Genomic DNA, 22092 nt, shown 5'->3' on the forward strand with positions numbered 1-22092 from the left:
TCTCACTTTTCTCTTCTATCCAGTACCTGATACTGCCCCCTTTATTTCCTCCTCTTCCTCTCTTCCTCCCAGTCCCACCTGCACCTTCCTCTATCACCCTATTTCCCCTCAATGCAGGACTGAAACATCCATACCCTGCTCTTCCTTCATCATAATCTCCATGTGGTCAGTGGGTTGGATCATGGGCACTGTGAGTTTTGGAGCTAATATCCACTTATTAATGAGTACATATCATGCGTGTTCTTTTATGTCTGGGTTATCTCATTCGGCATATTTTCTAGTTGTAGCCACTTGACTGTGAATTTCATGAATTCATGAGGTACTCCATTGTGTAACTGTACCACATTTTCTGTATCCACAATTCTGTTGAGGGACACCTGGGTTGTTTCCAACTCTGGATAATATAAATATCTGCCATGTTTCCTATCTTCAAGTGCCTCTTGGCAAGGGCAACAGTATCAGATTTAGTGTTTGCAGACTTGATAAATCCACAGGAACCTTAGTCCTCAGATGACCTATCCTTTTGTCTCTGTTCTCCCTTTGGACAAGAATATTTCTGGTATAAAAATACATAGGTGTGTGGCCCCATCCCATGACCTAGGGCCATGTCTACCTACTAGAGGTAGTCTCTAAAGCTACAAACATGGCAGAACCTGTGACCTTGTTATATTTTAGAAGCATCTTTTTTGGTATATGCCCAAGAGCAGGGTCCTCAGGTATAACTATTTCCAATTTTCTGAGGAATTGTCATACTGATTTCCAGGGTAATTGTAGCAGCTTGCAATCCCACCAGCAATGGAGGAATGTTTCTCTTTCTCTACATCCTCTCCAGCATCTTCTGTTACCTAAGGTTTTGATCTTAGCCATTCTGACTGGTGTCAGGTAGAGTCTCAGGTAAAATTTTATTTGCATTTCTCAAATGCATAAGAATGTTTAACATTCATAGTCATAATATATGCCTCAGCTGAAAATTCTCTGTTTAAATATGTAGCCCATTTTAGTAGGGTTGTTTGTTCTCTGAAGTATATCTTGAGTTCATTATATATTTTGGATATTAGCCCTCTATCAGATATACTGTTGGTAAAGATATTTTTCTCAATCTGTGGGATGCTGATTTGCCTTATTGTCAGTGCTCTTTGCCTTACAGAAGCTTTTTTTTTCAGTTTTATGGGGTCTCATTTGTTGATTGTTGATGTGAGGGCATAAGTCATTGATGTTTTGTTCACGAAATTTTCCCCCGTGCCCATGTGTTCGAGACTCTTCCCACTTTATCTTCTATTAGATTCAATGCATCTTCTTTTATGTGGATTTCCTTAATCCGCTTGAACTTGAGCTTTCTACAAGATGGGATCAATTTGCATTCTTCTGCGTGCAGACTACCAGTTCAACTAGCACCATTTGTTGAAAATGGTGTCTCTTTTTCCTCGGGATGTTTTTAGCTGCTTTGTCAAAGATTAAGTGACCATAAGTGTGTGGATTCTCTTTTTGTCTTCAATTCTTTTCCATTGATCTAACTGATTGTCTCTGTTCTTATCACTTTTGCTCTATAGTACAGCTTAAGGTCAGGGATTGATGATTTCCTCCAGTCACAGAAAACAGTTGGAGCTATGGTGTTTGTTTGTCTGTTGTAGTTTTTGTTTTATTATTCCAAATGAATTTGAGAATTGGTTTTTCTAATTCTATGAAGAATGAGTTGGAGTTTTGATGGGGATTACATTGAATCTGTAGATTGCTTTTGGTAAGATGTCCATTTTTACTATAATAATCCAGTCAATCCCTGAGCATGGGAGATCTTTCCATCTTCTGATGTCTTCAGTTTTTTCTTCAGGTACTTGAAGATCATGTCATAAAGATCTTTCACTTGCTTGGTCACAGTCACACCAAGATATTTTATATTATTTATGACTAGAGTGAAGGGTGTTGTTTCCCTAATTTCTTTCTCAGCCCATTAATCCTTTGAGTTGAGGAAGGCTACTGATTCCTTAGATTTATTTTTCCTTAATCCACCAACATTGCTAAAATCATGTGTCAGCTGTAGGTGCTCTCTGGTAGAAATTTTGGGATAGCATATGTATATTATCATAACATATGCAAATACTGATATCTTGACTTCTTCCTTCCCAAGTAGTATTCTTTTTATCTCATTTTGATGGCTAATTGCTCTAGCTTGAACTTTGAGTACTATATTGAGTAGGTAGGCAGAGTCTGAACCCTTGTCTTATCCACAATTTAAATGGGATTTCTTTCATGCTCTTTCCATTTAGCTTGATGTTGGCTATATATTGTTTGTTTGCTATATATTGCTGTTATTTTATTTAAGTATTGACTTTGCATTCCTGATCTCTCCAATATTTTTAACATGAAGGGGTGTTATATTGTATCAAAGGCTTTTTCAACATATAATGAGATGATCAGGGTTTTTTGGGGGGGGGTTGTTTATATAGTGGATTACATTGATGGCTTTCTGTATATTGATCCATCCATGCATTCCTTGGATGAAGCCTGCTTGATCATGTTGGATAATTGTGCTGTTGTGTTCTTGCATTCTGTTGGCAATAATTTTATTGAGTATTTTCCATTGATATTCATAAGGGAATTTGGTCTGAAGTTCTCTTTCCTTGTTGGATCTTTCTGTGACTTAGGTATCAGTGTAATTGTGGCTTCATTGAAATAAATTTTGTACTGTTCCTTCTATTTCTATGTTGTGGAATAGTTGAGAAGTATTAGAACAGCTCTCACTTGAAAGTCTGATAGTATTCAGCATTAGAACTATCTGACCTTGGCTTTTTTTCTGTTGGAAGACTTCTATTGACAGATTCTATGTCCTAAGGATTTATGAGACTGTTTAGAAGGTTTACCTGATCCTTATTTAAGTTTTGTACCTGTTATCTGTCTAGAAAACAATCCATTTTACCTAGATTTTCCAGTTATGGGAATAAAGACTTTTGTAGTAGGATCTGATTTTATTTGAATTTCCTCTGTTTCTGATATGTCTCCCTTTTCATTCCTGATATTAATTTAAATACTGTCTCTATGTCCTCTATTTACTTTTGCTAAAGTTTTATCTATCTTGTTTATTTTCTCAATGAACCAGTTCCTAGTTTTGTTCATTCTTTGTATGGTTCTCTCTCTCTCTCTCTCTCTCTCTCTCTCTCTCTCTCTCTCTCTCTCTCTCTCTCTCTCTCTCTCTCTCTCTCTCTCTCTCTCTCCTATTTGGGTTTCTTTCAGCCCTGATTTTGGTTATTTACTGCAATGTATTCTAATTGGGAGTATTTGCTTCTTTTTGTCCTAGAGTTTTCAGATGTGTACTTAAACCGCTAGTGTATGAAATCTCCAGTTTCTTTAGGGAGGCATCCAGGACTATGAGTTTTCTCTTTAGCACTACTTTCGTTGTGTTCTATATATTAAGATATGATGTGCCTTCATTTTCACTAAATTCCAAAAAGTCTTTAAATCCTTTATTTCCTTCCTGACCAATTATCATCGAGTTGTTCAGCTTACACACAAACACACACACACAAACACACACACACACACACACACTCACACATACACACACACATGTCGAGGCCACCCTTGCCAGCAAGGAATGATGCAAAGCAGGAATATCTTCTTCAAGCAGTTTATTCCCAGGGTGGGATTAAAAAACCACAGGCACAAAGGTCATTCTTCAAGGAGAATGCCCCCCCCCCCTTACTGAGAGACCAGCAATATATATACTAGAGGCCAGGGACGGGAACAGGAAAAATCAATTATAGTCATAGGTCAGGCACCTGGGAAGTCTGTACCACACCGGGCAGGAAGGCAGGAATCAAGCTAAGCCACAGGATGTTTTGCTCTCAAGAAACCTGTGCAAACAGCTCAGCTGGGGGCGTTGAACCAAGCTCTCTAGTTCCCAACAGCTCCCCCTTTTTTATTTTTTTTAAGAATGAATAGCATCTGTCTTAGGACACCTTCTGTCCAACTCCCATTACCCGTCTCTGGGTATCTCTGCCAGTCCCAGAGACCCTATCTTAGGTTGGTGTGGACTGCAAAGGAGTTGCCCATCATAGACTAACTATTCTTGATACAGGCTGAGCCAAATTTGAGCATATGTATTATCCTGTGCCAAAGACATAAGCACTTGTTCAATCACTGCTCTGGACTGGTTTTGTTGTTTGCATATATGGTTTAGAAGGAACAATCCCAATGTGGCAGCTCTACAAGCCAAAAACCCCAGTGCCATAGACCCAGACCTTTTTAAATCAGGGGTGGCGATAACGCCAAAGTCTCTCTGATGGTAATACAAGGTGACAGGGAATCTCCCTTCATTATTTAGAGGCAAAGACACAATTCCAGGAACTCTTCAACCACAGCATCATCTTCATACTCTCAGTAGTTTGTCAGTACCAAAAATCTATTAGAACAATTCAATTTCTTCTTGTCTTATTTCTGTTCATTAGAGACTTTTCAAACTACAGAAGAATGGGACTAAAACACATGGTTTAGTATTCATGGAAACATTGCAAAGCACTCTGTTCTACTTTTAACTGCAGTCTTCCCCGTAGTTCTTTTAATCTCGAACATCTGATCCTTAACCTTTGTACCCAATAGAAGAAATAACCATCAGCCTACTTGCTCTAGAACTTGAGAAGCTGCTGGCCCTTTTTAAAAGCAGCTTTTCTCTAGCTGTGCTTGACTCCTAGCTAAATGCAGGGCAGTTTATATCAGCCTCTGCTGTGTAAACTGAGACTGGATCAAGAGATAGACCTCCAGCAGATAAAGTTTTTACCAATTAGAGCAAACTAGCTGCACTCTCAGGTCTTTATTGTCCCACCTTACCTTGGGAATTTTATCGCTCCACACCAGAGTCTTTATAGCCTCTTGTACTGAGGACATTTCCCTTTGTCCCTCCTTACTTGGGAACTTTATCGTCTCTCACTGAGAACTTTACTTTGTCCCACTTACCCGGGAACTTTATAGTTTGTCAATACCAAGAACTTTACTTTGTCCCACTTACCTGGGATCTTTATAATCTCTCAATACCAAGAACTTTACTTTGTCCCACTTAACTGGGAACTTTATAGTCTCTCAATACCGAGAACTTTACTTTGTCCCATTTATCCAGGATCTTACCAGTGCGCTACCCTGACTGCAAAAAGTTCTGGGCCGTTCCTTGGAGAGGAGAGGTCGATGTCCCTGTATGGGCCTTCACTTGTCGGTGCCTATCTCGACCAGCGAGGAAAGATGCAACACACGAACTCTTCTTTGAGCAGTTTATTCATGAACCTTGAAAAATCTTCTGACTTCTGACTTCTCCCCCCTCGTTTCGGCACCAGTTGTCGTGACCACCCTCACCAGCAAGGAATGATGCAACGCAGGAAGATCTTCTTCAAACAGTTTATTCCCAGGGGGATTAAAAAACACAGAGACACAGGTCATTCTGCAAGGAGAATGCCCCCCACCCCCCACTGAGAAACCAACAATATATATACTAGAGGCCAGGGAAGGGAACAGCCAAGGGATGTTTTGCTTTCAAGAAACCTGTGCAAACAGCTCAGCTGGGGGCGTTAAGCCAAGCTCTCTGGCTCCCAACACACACACACACACACACACACACACACACACACACACACACACACATGGATTTTCTGTCATTATGTTGTTTTTTGTTTTTTGTTTGGTTTTATTTTGTTTTTTTTTTTTTTTTATTTTGTTATTGAAGGCCAATCTTTGTCCACTGTGATTTTATAGACTATAGACTATATGGAATTAATCGGATGCTCTTGTATCTGTTGAGGTACATTTTGTGTCTGACTATATAGCTGATTTTTGAGAAAGTCCAGTGAGGTGCTGAGAAGCAGTTATATTCTATTTTAGGGTGAAATGTTCTGAGGATATCTGTTAAATCCATTTGGTTCCTACCTTCTGTTAGTTCCACTGTATCTCTGCTTAGTTTCTGCTTCCATAATCTGTCCATTGGTAAGAGTGGGGTGTTGAAAACTTTTACTATTATTGTGTGATGCTCAATGTGTGCTTTGAGTTTCAGTAATGTTCTTTTACAAATTTGGGTGCCTTTTTAATTTGGGGCATAGAAGTTCAGAATTGAGAGGTCATTTTGGTAGACTTTTCCTTTGATTCATATGGAAATCCATATCTTCCACATCTTTTTCGATAACTTTTGGTTTAAAGTGTATTTTATTGGATATTAGAACGGCTTCTCCAGCTTGCTTTATGGGAACATTTGTTTGGCTTTTTTTCCAAGCTTTTACTTTGTCATGGAGGAGTATTTCCTGTATGCATCAAAATGTTGGGTTCTGTTTATGTGTCCAGTCTGTTAGCCTATGTCTTTTTATTGTGCAATTAAGTCCATTGATGTTGAGAGATATTAAGCACCAGTTATTTTTGCTTCCTTTCTTTGTTGATAGAGGTGGAATTATATGTTTGTTTTCCTTTTGAGTTTGTTGTGAAAAGATGATTCTTGCTTTTCCTTGAGTGCAGTTTTCTCCCTTATGTTGCAATTGTCTTTCTATTATCTTCTGTATGGCTGGATTAGTGGAATCATATTGTTTAAATTTGTTTTTGCTTTGGAATACCTTGGTTTCTACATCTATAGTATTTGAGCATTTTGTTGGATATAATAATATAGGGTGTCACTTTTTCTTCTCTTATGTTCTCTATAACATCTGCCCAGGTAATTCTGGCTTGCAGTGTCTGGTATAATTCGGATAGGTATGCCATTATATATTACTTGACATTTTTACCTTACTACTTTAATATTCATTCTTTGTACTGTGAATCTGGTGTTCTAATTACTATGTGACAGAAGGAATTTCTTTTCTGATCCCATCTTTTTGGTCTTCTGTTGGATACTTATATGTTTATGGGCCTCTGTTTCTTTAGTTAGGAAAGTTTTCTTTTCTAATCATATTGAAGATGTTTCCTGACCTTTTGAGTTGGGAATATACACTCTCTACTATACCTATTAATATCAGATTGAGTCTTTACATTGTGTCTTGGATTTCTTGAATATTTGGGTTAGGAGTTTTTTGCTTTTTGTATTTTCCTTAACTATTGTGTAGATATCTTCTATGGTATCTTCTACAAGTGAGTTTCTCTCTTTTATTTCTTATAACCTGTTGGTGATGCTTGCATCTGTAACTCCTGATATGTTTTCCATCTCCAAGTTTGTCTCCATTTGTGTTGTCTTTAATATTTCAATTTCCATTTTTAGATCCTGGGTGATTTTATTCAATTCCTTAACTTGTTGGGTAGTGTTATTCTGTATTTCCCTCAGTTATTTATTTATTTATTTATTTTTACTTTTTAAAAGCTTGTTAACCGGTGTTCTTCTGTATCTTCTTAAATGAGTTATTTATGTCCTTAAAGTCCTCTACCATCTTCACAAGTTGAGAATTCAGATATGAACCTTGCTTCATAGGTGTATTGTTGTTTCCAGGGCTTTTTGTGGTGGAAATACTAGGTTCTGATGTTGGCAAGTAGTATTGATTTCTAATGTTTATGTTTATCTGCTTGCCTCTTGTCATCTGATTATCTCTGTTGTTAAGTGACCTTGCTGTTTCTATCTGGAGACTGTCCCTCCTTTGAGCCTATAATCCTATATCCTGGAGATTTCAGAACTTCTGGGGTATTAAGCTGCTACTGTGATTTTGGCTGAGTGGTTTGTGATCCAGAGCAGAGGCTCTGCTAACATCACAGGTACAAAAAGGAATGAACACAGGTTCTTTGGCTAGGGGGTTTCAAAGACTTGTTTTTTATACCACAGAATTATAAATCAGTCTCTTGTGTATAAGGGAGTTAGCACATGAAATTAAACTGATTTCCTATTTTAGTAACACAGATGTCAGAAAAGGAATTTGAAAAAAAATCTTGTGTTCATAGCATAAAGCAATTTTGCATAAAAATAAAAGAAAATTAAATAAGAAAGTTTTGAATGTGAAATTTTTGTTAATAAATCAGATATGGTTACCTATATATTATGTCAATGGATAAAGTTTTATTTGTAGTTTCACTAGATTTTTTCATTAACTATATGGAAACACTTCAATAATTAGTTTATTTTCATATAGATTATGGCATGCCCCTGTTCTTTCAGGTGTCATATGTTACTTTTCTTGGAAGAATTGTATATTACTTGATTTTTATAAAGTTTTATTTAATTATTCACTTTCCATCCTGATGACAGTTCTATCCCCGTTCTATTCCTACTTGCCCCCCTTGAAAATCACTCCCCCCACCATCTGAACATTGTATTAGGAGAAGCAGAGTCCATCTTGGTTACAAGCCCACCATGAGACATCTAGATACAGTTGGTCTTGGCCTATCTTGTATAACTGAGGTAGAGCCATGCTGTCAATGTAGGGGACATGGATCTAATGTCAGGGAACAAAGACCAACACAGCTCTCACACCACTGCTTAGGGGACCAAGCTCACATTTGCTACAAAATGCATAAAGACTCTGGGTCCAGGGCCTGCAGAGTCCCTGGTTGGTAGCCCGGGCTCTGTCAGTTCCCATGGCTTTATGTTATGTAACACTATGGGCCTTATTGTAGAGTGTTGAGCCTCTGTTGGCTCACTTCTACCTCCATCTCTTCCATAAGACTCCCTTTATGCTGTACCTGATGTTTGATTGTGAGCATCTGTGTCAATATCCATCAGCTACATGATGAAGCCTTTCATGAAACAATTATGTGAGTTTCCTGTCTGCTAGCATATCAGAGTATCATTGACAATGTCAAGATACATGTTTCTTAAGAGATTTGACTCAAGTTGTGGCAGTCATCAGCTAGCGATTCTCTCATTTTTGACTGTATTTCATCCTGATACACTTTGTAATTGAGACAAATTTTGTGTTGAATGTTTTGTGGATGAATTTCTGCCATTCTCTCTCAGAAGCCCAACCTTACTACAAGAGGTGGCCAGTTCAGTTTCTATATTCAACTCTGGTAGGAATCTCAGCTAATAGTCACAGGAGCAATAAGGGAGGCCCCAACAAAGGGAAACAGACAGGGGTGAAGGGGGGAGTTTGGAATGTGTCAGGTAGAGGGGCATATACATGGAGGCACGGGGTGGGAGGAGGGGTAGGGAATCTTTGGGGAGGGGGGCTTTTGGGAGGGGGGAATTGGGAAAGGTTTTACCATTGGCAATGTAAATTAAGAAGATATTCAATAAAAAAGTGTGTGTATCTGTCTCAGTCAGATGTTGGTGGAACCTTTTATAGGATAGCTATGCTAGTGTTCTATATATAAATATAACATGACATCATTAATAGTGCCAGAATTTGTGGGTAGGCACCAAACACTAACATTTATTTTTTTTATAGCTTTGTAAAAGAGTTACATCTTATCTCTATTCTGTGATTTTATCTGAAATGTTATTATGAGTTTTATCTGTTGAATATTATAGAGACTTATGTCTCAAAGGTTACCATAAAGCTCAAGCAAACATTTAGTGATTGTATAATTCTTCCTCTTTTCCTTCTTTATTTCCTGTATCAGTAGGAAATTGGATTTCCTCAGAAACAAAATATTCTAGAAGCCTGTAAAAATAGAACATTATGTCTCCTGTTTAGTTCTCTCTCTCTCTCTCCCCTCTCTCTCTTTATATATATATATATATATATATATATATATATATATATATATATATACCAATCCTCCTATATTTGTTTCTTTTAAACCAATTGAGTTCAACAGTTCTGTTCATATTCACATGTACATAGTGTATATTCATTGTCTGGTACTTTTGCATCCTAAAAAGTGTGTTGCAGACCCCAATACATTTCTATCTATCATTTATCCATTGCAAATATTATCAAAGCATATAACAAAAACTACATTTATAAAACCACTTTGTGCTCAAATTTTTATTTCACTTGATATTGTGTAGCTTTTATGTTGGAGACAATCTTCAAGAGAGGATAGGATCTGAGACCAAAAGATGTAGCAGAAAACGGGGATAAATTACACTGGAGAGAAGCTTGTATTTTCTCTAAGTATTTTTTTTTTTGGATTTGGTTTTTTTTCGATATAGGGTTTCTCTGTATATCCCTGTCTGTCCTGGAACTCACGCTATATACCAGGCTGGCCTCAAACTCAGAAATCTGTATGCCTCTGCCTCCAAGATTGCTGGGATTACAGGTGTGTGCCACCACAGCCTGGCTCTGTATTTTCTCTAAGCCACTGAGTGTATTTCATCTGTGCATGCACTCAGAGGAGGAATAAATATTTCCAAAGGACCACAGCATTAATTTATAATTCCTACAGAGGCAATTACACCACCTTAGTTATATTTGAAAATTTTCTAAGATGAAATTATGCCAGGAGAATGAAATAACACTTTTTTAAAAAAATTACTACATTGTAAGCTTCAATAATTCTATCTCTTGTGTGGTCTTAGTCAAAGTTTAGTTAAGCCTGGAGTAGAGACCTTGTTCTCTTCCCTATGAGAACCTCGCATTTTCTGATACAAGACAGCGTGGAGTCTGAAATAATTAATATTTTTCATGTGATTATAACAGAGCAAAAATGTAATAAGCTGAATTACATCTATTTTAAGCCTTGTTATTCCTTATTCCCTATTCTATTTCTTAAACATGTGTCTCTAATATGCCATTTATTTTCATTTCATCATATTGTAAGAAGAGTGTCAATTTCTAGACTCTACAAATTTACTATCCTTATTGTTTCAATATTCTTCAATAAAACACAGCAGCCATTTGACAGATAAACCTATGTTCTTTGATTCTTCCTAAACTCTTTTAAATATTGTGTCTTTTCGTAAACTTACTCAGGCAGATATGATCTCTAGAGAAAAAGCAGGAAAGTTGATAATAGTATTAGAGAGTTTCTACATTTTTCATAGTTTTAGCCCATGTTCTAGCCTCTGTGCTCAAGGTAAAGATATTCTGTTGATGAACTAATTAACTAAGCTTTTCTTTTTGATCCAGGTAATTTTTTTCTGTTTTATACCTCTCCGCAAGACCATTGGAGAACACCATGGATTTTAGTATCAATAAAGGCAAAAGCAAATAACCAATAGAAACAGTTTTATAGATAATTTTATTTAAAACACTAAAATCCAAAAGGCTCACTGCTGAATACTGGAATTTTGATAGGAAGTTTCAATAGAGTTGGAACTGTATCATATAGTCTCATTAGCATTTCTACCTATAGCTCTGAATGTCATATACAGGATTTTCTGTGAAATCACTGGGTACTCGGCATACCAATACAGAAAGACAATATTTACTAACTCTTTTAATTTCTGTGATCTTATATTCAATTTATATTCCCATTCCTACTCTCATTCTTATTCTTTTCAACACATGAATGAAGCTATTTCATGTTGGAATTAGGGTGAATATTGTCAGAGATATTGGTAACAGGTAAATATTACTGGCGTGGAGGATTTTTATTCCTGAAAGACTTTTCTTGGTCCAAATGATGACAATGACCTGATACTCATTTCTAAATAGGAAAAAATGAGAACCCCAGGGATTTTCCAGACACTGAATCCAAATCTTACTTAGTACAATATAAGACATAGAGTCAATCTGTCCCTAATTGATAATGGAAAACCTTGTTTGTTTGTTTCTAAGGCCCTCTTTTGTTCTTTCATAGAAACAATCTCAGGTACTGTATAGGTGATCAGAATTATCAGTATTACTGTCATTGGGGGCTCACATCCAGAATTTTAGAAGATGTCTACTCAGGTAAAAACACCTGTTTGGCATTCAAGGAGAAAATGGGGATTGTACTGAAATATCAAAGGTTCCTTTTGAGATGAAAGGACAAAATTCACCATGCCTATTATATTAGAATTCCCAGAGTATTCACCTTCTGAAAAATAAAGAGAAAAAAAGCTATGATCATGAGCTGTGTAGTTAGAAATTTTATAGCTGTGACATTATTTCTCATGAATTATCTAGAAAATAAGTATTCACCTTGAAAAGCTCAAGCAACTCAGTTCTTTGGGATGGATTATATTGGGTGGATTTCTCTACATACACCCAGGAATGGCTGATGTGGACAGTCACTCTTGCTTAATTTGCTCTTATTCCATACTCAGATTTTAGGACAATAAGTTGTGAATAGCTTAGCGAAGTCACTAGCCCAGTGAATCTAAACTGTTTGACAGGGGAACTTTCTCAATATCTTCAGCTTGCACTTGTCTTGATGTTTTCTGATAGGATAATAATAAATAATACCTAGTTACAATATTTTCAAGGATGGTAGGATTTGGCAATCAAATAGAGGTGACTTCAGTGAGCTAGGAAGGACAATTTTGTTTTGGTATAGAACAAAATTATTTGGGAATGAATGTCCTTAGGGGATGTATTTGTCCTGAATCATAGGGCTAGTAGAAGGTGTGTCTTGTGTGTCCAAAGAAGCCTTAGGAAAAGAGACATGGATCTGACTCATCAAAGATTTAACACCACAGAGATGTTGGATGTGTAGAAACCTGTGCCTTTAATTTCCTGGGGTCCACATATGGGAAAAAATGCAACAACTCTAAAGGATCCAAATGAAGCAGGAGCACGATCTGTTTGGCTGGACTATCTGGCAGATGACAGTTATACCCTTGTAGATGCCCCTCTAAGCATGTGCCCCTTCTCTCCTTCAGCCTCCCTTCTTCCTGATTTTATGTGCAGGAATAGTTTGGCTTTAGTAAAGACACAATGAAGAAAATGTTAATAGAAATATCTAAGATTCTGAATCATTGAAGAATGTTTGAATATAAATTTGAAGCATTGTGTCGTCTCTGCAGCACTAAAATTCTGAGTATTAGGGGTAAACAATTTTAATCCAAATAAAGGGTGCAACACAGTCCTCATTTTGTGACATGGCATCAAGACTGCTAAAGCATGGAAACATTTACAGTAGTCAGTAGTCCCAAGTTAAGTCCTACATAAATCCTGTCACAAATAACCAAAGGCAAAAAAAAAAAAAAAATCAGCATATGTGTAGGAGGTTGGAAATTGTAGCATCTCACTTGGTCTTATACATACATTTATTTTCTAACAACTCAAGCTACTACATTGTAAAATTTAAAGGACATGAAGGACATAGACAACTCCTTTTTTTATGCTAGCTGTTTGGTTTTCTTTGCTATTGTACATTTACATTTTTTCATTCGCCAGTTATTCTGACAGCAACAAGTTAAACATTCCACCATCAATAAAATCTAGATAAATATAGTGGATTATTGACCTGTTCTATATTTGCTTGCTTACATTTTGTGAATTTGATAAACATGAATAAAAGGAAACACTTAATCCCATAAACAGCTTCCCATCCTGCTACACACCCAAATTCTCTCTCCCACAGATCTACTTCTCTTCCATTTCTATTCAGAAAAAAAGAAAAGAAAAAATACTGGGAACCTAAATCAGACCTAGGAGAACAAATTAAAATGATACAAGGTCACAAACCTCATATTATTTCGGGACTAGGTAGCCTCGTAGGGGGAAAAATCATTACCAAAAGAAACATACCCGGGGAAGCTCAAAGCAAATGGGTGGGGAGAAAACTTGTAGGAACAAGACTATACAAAGATACTATGAGCACACAGAATCTGCTTTAGCAGGGATCCCAATGGATCACTGAATCTGCAACAGAATCCTACAAGAGATTTCAAAAGATGCTGTGTGTCTGAGTTAGATTTTCTGCATAAACATCATGTGTGTCTTGCTGTGAGTGTTGGTAGGACTACCAACTGAGAAAATTGGGCAATTTTCTTAGAGTCTTTAGCCAGAAGAAATTTTGTTTTCAAATGACAGTTTCTATACAGGAAAAAAAAGATTAAGAATTATATAACATTTTTGGAATTGAATAATCATTTTCAGAGTTTCCCATCAGTCTAGCATGGTAAGGATCAAAAGAGGTAAAACACTGAAAATCTGCATTCGGACTGCTCTGTTTTGAGAATGTGGTGTTATTCCTTTATAATTTCTAGACCCCCTGTGTTTGAGACTATGGATTTTAATCAGTTTCATTGCTATCCTATTCCTTACACTACATTTCTATCTTTAACAGTCTCCATTAGTGTACAACTTTTCTGGTCTAGATAGTTAAAATTTATTATAAAAATAAGAAATTTCTGTTATCTTACTTGCAAACAGCGTTATCAAACATTTCTCCATATCATATTATAAATCACTGTAACTGATGACCCTTAGAACTATTATAGTTTTCACCACAATTAATACCCCTTTCCTGTATGAGTTACATATTTCTTTGTTAAAGTTTCACAGTCTGTCATTATTTAATTTGCAGACGTTACTTGATGTAATCTTGTACATTCAGCCTCATGGTTGTGCAATAAAATACAATAGGGATGGTGGACATTGATATGAATTTTATTTTTTAAACTGCACAGTAATTAGCAAATAGTAGAGGCCCAAATACAAAACCATGTGAATTTGAAACTTGCTAATGAAGCTTGAAAGAAATAGTGAGCTGCATATAACTACATTCTATTCAGTAGTTATGTAATTTGTGCTGAAATAATTGTGTGAGTCTCTAAGAGGTAGCATCTATTTCCCAGAAGTAACTTCATCCTCATCATCTAACAGGAAAATGTTGAACATTAAATTCTAAACTGGGAGAGATGTTAAAACCTGACTGTCAGCTATGGCTGACAATTCTAGATTTTCCTCTGAGATTTCTGCAAATCATCCCTTAAAATAGAAATATTCTCTTTGCAGTACTGCTGACATCTTGTGGAGTTTAGCAGTAGCAGCATGTGAAATATCAACTTAGCTTCACTTCATAATTTTTTCCATAAATACATAGAAGAGCAAACGGAATCAATATACACTTACCTGAATATGTATCTGCACCTGCTCAACCCTTATGGACAACAAAGTTTTAAGTGCTACACCTCAAAGAGGTGTACCATTCCATATGTTTTAATGTGTGTGTGTGTGTGTGTGTGTGTGTGTGTGTGTCTGTGTGTGTGTGTAAGAATTCTATCATTTCTCTTGGGAAAAATTTTTATTGTGCAGCATTCAGCAGGAAGCTATCACAGTGGTTAAATAGCCTATCATCTATGATTTGCAAATGTGTACATGCGGCTCATTTTTTTTTTCTAGGAGCAAATATTGTTAGGCATTTTTATATTGCTTTGCTCTTGGTACATAATGGGTGAGTTTTCAACGTTATTTATACCTACCACTAATGGAAGAATAGTACTAGTTTTGGTATATGGGTGGTTACGACAAAATAAGAATGAGTTTGAGAAGATAAATGATGAATTATTTGAGATAGTAAATAGTGTAGGCAACTGAAGCAAAATTGAATATGAGAGTAGATTCTTTTTTCTTTATTTTTTATTGATATATTTTTTATTTACATTTCAAATGATTTCCCCTTTTCTGGACCCCAACTCCCCGAAAGTCCCATCAGCCCCCTTCCCTCCCCCTGTTTTCCCACCCAACCCTTCCCACTTCCCTGTTCTGGTTTTGCCCTATACTGCTTCACTGAGTCTTTCCAGAACAAGGGGCCAGAGTGTAGACTCTTGATCTTTGAGCATAAGCTATTGGTGTTCGGTTCAGGAACTTTTGCCCTGTGCCTATATCCTCAAGGGTTTTCCCCAGTTTCTTTTCTATTAGTTTCAGTGTGACTGGTTTTATGTGGAGCTCCTTTATCCACTTGGAGTTAAGCTTAGTACAAGGAGGTAAGAATGGATCAATTCACATTTTTATTCATGCTGACCTCCAGTTGAACAAGTACCATTTGTTGAAAAGGCTTTTTCCCACTGGATGTTTTCAGCTCCTTTGTCAAAGATCAAGTGACCATAGGTGTGTGGATTCATTTCTGGATCTTCAATTCTATTCAATTGGTCCACTTGCCTGTCCCTGTGCCAATACCATGCAGTTTTTAACACTATTACCCTGTAGTATTGCTTGAGGTCTGGGATACTAATATCCCCAGAAGTTCTTTTACTGTTGAGAATATTTTTAGCTATCCTGGGCTTTTGGATATTCCAGATAAATTTGAGAATTGCTTTTTCCAATTCTGTGAAGAACTGATTTGGGATTTTGATGGGGATCGCATTGAATATGTATATTGTTTTTGGCAAGATGGCCATTTTAACTATATTAATCCTGCCAATCCACAAGCATGGCAGATTTTTCTATTTTCTGATGTCTTCTTCGATTTCCTTCTTCAGAGACCTGAAGTTCTTGTAGTATAAATCTTTCACTTGTTTGGTTAGAGTCACACCAAGATACTTTATATTGTTTGTGGCTATTGTGAAGGATGTCATTTCCCTAACTTCTTTCTCAGCCTGCTTATCCTTTGAGTATAGGAAGGCAACTGATTTGCTTGAGTCGATTTTATAACCAGCCAATTTGCTGAAGTTGTTTATCAGCTGTAGGAGTTCTCTGGTGGAGTTTTTTAGGTCACTTAAGTAGACTATCATGTCATCTTCAAATAGTGATAATTCTACTTCTTCCTTACCAATTTGTATCCCTTTGACCTCCTTATGTTGTCTAATTGCTCTAGCCAGGACTTCAAGACTATATTGAAAAGATATGGAGAGAGAGGGCAGCCTTGTCTAGTCCCTGATATTAGTGGGATTGCTTCAAATTTCTCTCTATTTAGTTTGATGTTGGCTACTGGTTTGGTGTATATTGCTTTAATTATTTTTAGGTATGGGCCTTGAATGCCTGGTCTTTCCAAGACTTTTAGCATGAAAGGATGCTGAATTTTGTCAAATGCCTTTTCAGCATCTCGTAAAATGATCATACATTTTTTTCTTTGAGTTTGTTTATGTAGTGGAAAACTTTTTCATATTTGTTTATTCTATCTAGCTGTGATCAGTGTCTGGGTGCATGGTCAGTTCAATGGCCCTACAGATATGACACTTATTTGAGGCAACTCTGGCAGGACATATATGTAAATAAATCACAGGTCAGCAATCCTTTTCCATGTGGTATTTATTGTCATTCCTCTTTTATGGGCAAATGTTTGGATTATTCACTAGATGTAACATATCACAGGTAATATATTGTTGAATATCTAGAAAAGCAAGACATCCCCCTCTCTGTGTAATGATAAGTGCAGGGAAAGACACCAACGTGAGAGAGCCTGGTGGAATAAATTAGGAACTGAATGAAAAAAGAAAACATGCGATTTCTCAAATCTTGACAAGTAAAACTGTACAAACTAGTCTAGAAGTATGCTAAGGGGAAGAGGTTAAGACCAAAAAGTTATATAAAGAACAAGCAAGCACCAGGGGCCTCATTCGTTATTTTAATCACTGATGAGGTAATGAGGGAGAGCTCCTTGTGAAAGGTCTAGGAGTGGGAGGTATAATGATTCATAGAGAATGACATAGGGTTTTAAGCACCTTACTAAATAAGTGCCTCATACTCATTTCACTTCATTCAACATTAATAGGTAGAATAAAAATTGATGTTAACAGATCAGATTTACACAGGCTTTTATTTAAAGTCTGGTTAGTTGTGATAATTTTGAAACATGCTTAGAATGATGATGGATTTCAAAAGAATCAACCAAATTTATTCAGATCTGCAGTCCTACTATTAACTATACGATAGTGGCTCATGATTTTGCCTCATTGTTCTACTTAAAGTGAGGTTTGTGTTTGTTTTTTTATGTAGATAACATGATGATAATCTCTGAAAATTCTTCAGATTTGGAGATTCATTTAAGAGACTCCCATGTATTCCTGAAAAATCAATCATAAAGTATTAGTTCACAAGGGGAGCAAAGAACAGGGTTTAATGTAGAATTCTTGGGAGCTTGGTTATCAGGAAATCTAAAATAGTCTTGGTCTTTAAATATTAAAATATAAAACAAAGGTAAAAACTGATAGTTTTAGACACTTTTGAATTTTAAAAGTCAGTGCTAATAGTGGTTTACTTCACTATCAGTTGTTGGCTGCCAAGGCTTTAGCTGTGTCTAAATCACTGAACGCTGATATCACATTTGTTGGTTGACTTCAGAACATTAAGAAAACATTTCATGCATATGAGTACACTATAGCTAATTTCAGACACACCAGAACAGGGTATTTGTTCCGTGTAAGAGATGGCTGTTAGCCACCATGTGGTTGATGGTACTTGAAATCAGGACCTCTGGAAGAGCAGTCAGTGCTCTTAACCCCTGAGCCAACTCATCTTACTGAGAAAGTTGATTTATTTGTATATGTGATTTGGAAAAATAAAACTAGAAGTAAGTAGCCCCCCCCCAAAAAAAATGCTATCCCTGGGAGCTAGCATCAAAATTCCTTACATGAACCACTAACTATACTACAGAAAATTAAACCTCAAATCCAGAAGAACTTAAGGATTTCACACATTTCTTTTTTTATTATATATTTTTATTTTCCATATTCTTTGTTTATATTCCAAATGATTTCCCTTGTCCCATTTTCCCCCTCCCCATATGTCCCATAAACCTTCTTTTCTCCACTTATTCTCCAATCACCTCTCTCCTTTTTCACTGTCCTGGTACTTCCCTCCAATGCTAGATCAAGCCTGTTCAGGATCAGGATCCTCTCCTTATTTTTCATGGGAGTCATTTGTTATGCTAATTGTGCCTTGGGTATTCAGAGCTTCTGGACTAATTAATATCCACTTATCAGAGATTGCATTCCATGTGTATTATTTGTGATGGGGTTACCTCACTTAGGAAGATATTTTCCAGATCCAACCATTTGCCTAAAAATTTCATGAATTCATTGTTTTTAATTACTGAGTAGTATTCAAAAATTCTTCAGGTAAAAATTCTTTGTTTAGATCTGTACCCCATTTTAAATAGGGTTATTTGTTTCCCTGGGGTCTAACTTCTTGAGTTCTTTGTATATATTGGATATTAGCCCTCTATCAGATGTAGGATTGGTGAAGAATTTTTCCCAATTTGTTGGTTTCTGTTTTGTCCTTTTGACAGTGAGCTTTGTCTTACAGAAACGTTGTAATTTTAAGAGGTCCCATTTGTCAATTCTTGATCTTAGAGCATAAGCTTTTGAAGTTCTGTTCAGGAAATTTTCCCCTGTGCCCATGTCCTCAAGGGTTTTCCCCAGTTTTTTTTTTTTTTCTATTAGTTTCAGTGTGTCTAGTTTTATGTAGAGGTCATTGATCCACTTGGAATTGAGTTTAGTACAAAGAGATAAGAATGGATCAATTCGCATTCTTTTGCATGCTGACCTCCAGTTGAACCAGCACCATTTGTTGAAAAGGCTATCTTTTTCCCACTGGATGTTTTCAGCTCCTTTGTCGAAGATCAAGTGACCATAGGTGTGTGGATTCATTTCTGGCTCTTTAATTCTATTCCATTGGTCCACTTGCCTCTCACTGTGCCAAGACCATGCAGTTTTTAACCCTATTGCGCTGTAGTATTGCTTGAATTCTGGGATATTGATTCCCCCAGAAGTTCTTTTACTGTTGTGAATAGTTTTAGCTATCCTGGGTTTTTTGTTATTCCAGATGAATTTGAGAATTGCTTTTTCTAACTCTGTGAAGAGCTGAGTTGGGATGTTGATGGGGATTGCATTGAATCTGTAGATTGCTTTTAGCAAGATGCCCATTTTAACTATATTAATCCTGCCAATACACGAGCATGGAAGATTTTTCTATTTGCTGAGGTCTTCTTCGATTTCCTTCTTCATAGTCCTGAAGTTCTTGTTGTATAGATCTTTCACTTGTTTGTTTAGAGTCACACCAAGATACTTTATATTGTTTGTGGTTATTGTGAAGGGTGTCATTTCCCTAACTTCTTTATCAGCCTGCTTATCCTTTGAGTATAGGAAGGCAAATGATTTGCTTGAGTTGACTTTTTAATCAAACTCAGGGCTGAAATCAATCAACTAGAAAAAAAGAGAACCATAGAAAGAATCAACAAAACCAGGAGCTGGTTCTTTGAGAAAATCAACAAGATTGATAAACCCTTAGCCAGACTAACCAAAGGGCATAGAGACAGTATCCAGATTAACAAAATTAGAAATGAAAAGGAACATATAACAACAAAAACTGAGGAAATTTAAAAAATCATCAGATCCTACTACAAAAGCCTATACTCAACACAACTGGAGAATCTGAAGGAAATGGACAGATTCCTAGATAGATATCCGACACTGAAACTAAATCATGATCAAATAGATAATCTAAACAGTCCCATAACCCCTAAAGAAATAAAGGGGGTGCTTGTCCAGCAGAAGGGCCATTCAGTCTGGCGGTTCCTCAGAAAACTGGGCATGTCACTTCTGGAGGATCCTGCTGTACCACTCCTGGTAATATACCCAGCGGATTCCCCAGCATGTAATAAGGATAGGTGCTCTTATGTTCATAGCAGCCCTACTTATAATAGCCAGAAGCTGGAAAGAACCCAGGTATCCCTCAATGAAAGAATGGATGCAAAAGATGTGATACACACACACACACACACACACACACACACACAATGGAGTACTATTCAGCCTTTAGAAACAATGAATTCATGAAATTCTTAGACAAATGGATAGAGCTGGAGAACATCATACTAAGTGAGGTAACCCAATCTCAAAAGATTAATCATGGTATGCACACACTAAAAAGTGGATAGTAGCCTAAAAAATTAGAATACCTAAAACATAATCCATATTTCAAATGAGGTTTCAAATGAGGTACAAGAAGAACGGAGGAGTAGCCCCTGGTTCTGGAAAGACTCATTGTAGCAGTATAGGGCAAAACCAGTACAGGGAAGTGGGAAAGGGTGAATGGGAGAACGGGGGTTGGGGGGGGAGTGGGCTTATGTGACTTTCGGGGAGTGGGGGTCCAGAAAAGGGGAAATCATTTGAAATATAAATAAAAATATATCGAATGAAAATAATAATAAAAAACGAATAAAACCAAAAAACGAAACGAAACGAAACTAAACCAAAACAAACCAAAACAAACCAAGCAAAACAAACAAACAAAAAAGATATAAAAGGGGTCATAGAAATCTCCCAACCAAAAAAAGCACGGGACCAGATGGCTTCAGTGCAGAATTCTATCAGACATTCATAGAAGACCTAACTCCAATACTCTTCAAACTATTCCATAAAATAGAAACAGAAGGAACTCTACCCAACTCATTCTATGAAGCCACAATTATGCTGATACCAAAACCACACAAAGATCCAACAGAGAAAGAGAACTTCAGGCCAATTTCCCTTATGAACATCGATGCAAAAATACATAATAAAATTCTTGCCAACAAAATCCAAGAACACATAAAAAACGATCAACCACCACGATCAAGTAGGCTTCATCTCAGGGATGCAGGGGTGGTTCAATATAAGGAAATCCATCAATGCAATCCACTACATAAACAAACTCAAAGAAAAAAGCTTATGATCATTTCATTAGATGTTGAAAAAGCATTTGACAAAATTCAGCATCCTTTCATGATAAAAGTCTTGAAAAGAACAGGAATTCAAGGCCCATACCTAAACATCCTTAAAGCAATATACAGCAAACTGGTAGCCAACATCAAACTAAATGGGGAGAAACTTGAAGCAATCCCACTAAAATCAGGGACTAGACAAGGCTGTCCTCTCTCCATTTCTTTTGAATATAGTACTTGAAGTTCTAGCTAGAGCAATTAGACAACACAAGGAGGTTAAAGGGGTACAAATTGGAAAGGAAGAATTCAAATTATCACTATTTGCAGAAGGCATGATAGTCTACTTAAGTGACCCAAAAACCTCTACCAGGGAACTCCTACATCTGATAAACGACTTCAGCACAGTGGCTGGTTATAAAATCAACTCAAGCAAATCAGATTTTGCAAGTGCAAGTTTAAGGTCAAGATATGCCACCTCCTGTAATAATGTCTTGAGTGGTTAAGGCAGAGAATCTGAGCTTTTATTGGATGGAATGTCAATTACTGTAGGGCAAAAATCACAGGTTGTGTGAATCTCTTAGAGATATCCTTGTGACAAAAAATGACATGGGCTCCATTAGAGAAGGATCTACTATAAAGTGTTTACTTTTAGTTCCAGCTAAAGTGTTTCCTATACATTTGTGATTATAATTAAACTATATTCCACATAAGTAAATACAGTTTTCTATGTCTTCATTTTCATCATGTATGACATTT

This window comes from Apodemus sylvaticus, chromosome 1 (assembly GCF_947179515.1).
Source record: "Apodemus sylvaticus chromosome 1, mApoSyl1.1, whole genome shotgun sequence".
NCBI lineage: Eukaryota > Metazoa > Chordata > Mammalia > Rodentia > Muridae > Apodemus > Apodemus sylvaticus.